Raw genomic sequence first — 3,340 nt, 5'->3', positions numbered from 1 at the left:
TGTATATTGTTCGTTTGTCGATAAATATAGCCCGCGACGAATATCTCCTCCAAGCCCCAAGCCCTCAAGCACCAATGACTGCCTCGCCCCGAAGATCCCTAGAACACGTCAGGACTTGCTCGAATCAGGGCTCGCATGCTTAGTGTGTCGCCAGAAGAAAACTGTGAGGCACGAGGTCTTCTTGATTGCACACCCAACTCTGACCACACACTTTATAACACTAGAAATGCGATGGCGTAAGACCGACGTGTGGACGATGCCTTAGACTTGGGAGGCCATGCGAGTATGCGGGAACTCCGAAGTCCAGGGTTAAAAGGCTAGAAGAAAAGATACAAAACTTGGAGAGCGAGATAGCTGCACTCAGATCTAACCCAGCCCCACCTATTCACGATGCGGGGGCACTGAAGTCTATGAAAACTCACGGATCCCTCGGCTGGCCATTTTGTCTCAGCTTGAGATGGTGCAGGAGCTCTATAACACCAAGGCATTCCACGTCCCCGAGATCATACCCATATTCCCTATATCAGGTCTTTTCTCCAATGTTACCTTTGCATCCGCAGAAGAGCTGCCATTTTCTCACCCAGGAGAGGCTTACCCAAAAGTTATTGCTCGCGTCGCGGTAGAACGCGCTCTAGCAAACTGGGACATTCGGACAGAAATGCCACACCAACTCAAAGATTATCTGTATGTATGCATCGTTTAGGTCGCACTTCCCTTCTGGGTCTGACTGCATTAAATATCAAGTCTTCGCATCTTCCTGGCCCATCGTTTCCAATTCCATTCTGGGCCGCTTGTTGCAAGGTTGCTCGAAGGCACACGTCCTTCTACCGACGATAGGGCCCTTCACCCCTCCCTTACGAATTCAATGTACCTTCTTGCTTGCCATGTTGGTGGGGGCTCTATGTCTTCATATGAACCCTTTTTTGTAGCTCGGACGCGCGCAGATCTCGAGACTTCATTAGCTTTCGTTGATCGTCTTGTGGACTTCCTTGTTGCTTCGACTCTGCTTGGAGTCTACTTTACTCGCACTCGTCGGTATCCCGAAGCCTACACGACCTTATCTGGCGCCATTCGATTCGCTATCGCTTGCGGGTTGCAACCATTGACTGCTGCTCAGCATCAAGGTGGCAGCGCAGGGTTACTGCCTCCTCCCAGAGACGATCTCGAGATAATCGAACGGAGGCACGCCTGGTTCGCATTGAACGCGGCAGATCGCATTCTCACAAGAGAATCAGGATTGCCCAGCTCGTTGCCTGAAGATGTGAGTGGACCAATCTCAAAGGGTATCGTTGCAATCTGATGCTAGCCATTTGCACATAGGCGCTTGCTGAAATCTGTAGATCCGCATGCGACATCAGTTTTCCCATTAATGGCCTAGCCTCTGCTTCCGAATGGATCCATCACCAGGCTGCGACCAATGCGTTTCTCAATCCTGGCATATTTGACGTCAGCAGAGAAATGGATCATGTCTGTCTCAGAGCCAAGATGGAATTGCTTTTTGAAGGCATACAACTCTTCCGTGCACACAATAGGGGTATGTCTACACTGAAACGACTCGCTTACTCTGACTCACCACCGGCTTTTAGGAGACGCTGAAACCAACTCGGTGGGATACACTAACGATCCATTCTGGCAAACATTCAACTTTCTCGATGCATCCCTCTTTGAATGTCAAAAAACTATGTCATCATTGGTTGATACCTTTGACCTCGGAAATGGCGAGCACAGCGCACTTGGATTTGGTCACCCAATTCCTCAAACCCGGAATCCCGACGAAGAGATGATTTTTACCTGCAAACCTAACCCAGCCCTTTTTTCCGCGAAGGTGATGATGTATGCGGCGATGATCAGCTTGCAAAATGCTTTGCTCGAATCTCCTCATGTCGCAGACATCTCCGGAGAAGCAATAGCTGAGGCACGCCGAAAGGCGGTGCAGGCGGCGAACGGGATGGCCGCCTTGCTCAAGCCTATAATATCTCCATCCGCGAACGGGGCGGTCCGGAGACAAACGGAGGTCGTCTACTTTCCTATGTCTACGGTCTACAGGGACCTCTCGCTCTTGGTGGGTATTATACAAAGATATCAAGATCTCATTATCTTTACGCCGAGCTTCCTAGACCCATGTCTTGGACGCCTCTGTCGTGATGGCGCGTGAGGTCCAAAGACCCGCCCCTTCACACACCAACGAAGTCGAGCTTGACAGGTTGATGGGGAACCTTGACGTCTTCCGGACTCTGGTGACTGCATTGCGGGATTTAGGAGCATCCGATCCATCAATGTCAATGGGTCAGTCGTGTAACGTCGTCTTCCTGCGGATGCTCATGAACTACCGACAGACAACGAAGTGAAAAGGCTCATTGGGAATCTCGCTGATAGCATTCGCACATTATCGGATTTGTAGCCACCTGTTTGCGAGGAGCAAGTTGAGCTATGCATACGTACAATCTCGTGTAGTATACCCATCGCCTCTATAATCTGTAGAAGCAATATACCCTACAGCCTCGATTAGGCGGTAATTCCAGCTATTCAGGTAGTGGAGCTGATGCCAGCCAGGGACAAATTGTGTCAAGAACTTTTCCTAAAGGGCGAAACTTATTTTACCACTGGCAATTTGTTGATCAGGTTCTGATACATCGCCAGGCTAAAGCCACATTGTGTGTGGGAACGGACATTATGAGCTATGAGCCGGCCATATATTAAATACTCACTTGACAAACTGAGGTTGGTGAAGAAAATTTTAAATATAAGGCTATGGCACGTAAGTTTCTCAGACTCGTGTTAGAGATCTAAAATTGTATGTACCTATGGCACGTAAGTTTCTGCGCCAAACTTCGCCACCGACAATCAATCCCTCCTCGCCACTCCGTCGTCAGAACCGATTGTTGATATTACAACAGAAATCCCGGGCATTATCCTTACTCGGAATGGTCCACCATAACAGGGTGAAGCGGCCAACAGACAAACCGTCACATGAGTGAAAGCATTACAATTGGAGGGCGTTAGGGGCGGGGGTGTGGACAAGAGGGTCACATCCTCCGGTCCCTGGGATGCCAGAAGGGAAATGAGCTTCACAGAGCCAATGTTAATGGCGGGCAGTGACGTAACAGCACAGAATATGCAGGATAAGTGTGCCACCATAGTGATTGGAATCGATGACAGACTCAAGGATAAGAAAGCGCGGGTCCCAGAACTCCCTAACAATCCAGAGGGAGTGGCGACCCCAATGAGACGAAAGGCATACGTGAGTCTCGCACAGAAGTCGCACACAGACAGGCAAAAAAATTCAGACACGACCCTAGATAGGACAAATGGTTGGAACGTTACAAGCTATCAACGCAGA

The sequence above is a fragment of the Cantharellus anzutake genome (assembly GCF_015039405.1).
Source record: "Cantharellus anzutake strain C23 chromosome Unknown EI90scaffold_225, whole genome shotgun sequence".
In the NCBI taxonomy this organism is placed as follows: domain Eukaryota; kingdom Fungi; phylum Basidiomycota; class Agaricomycetes; order Cantharellales; family Hydnaceae; genus Cantharellus; species Cantharellus anzutake.
Note: the sequence above shows the minus strand (reverse complement) of the source record.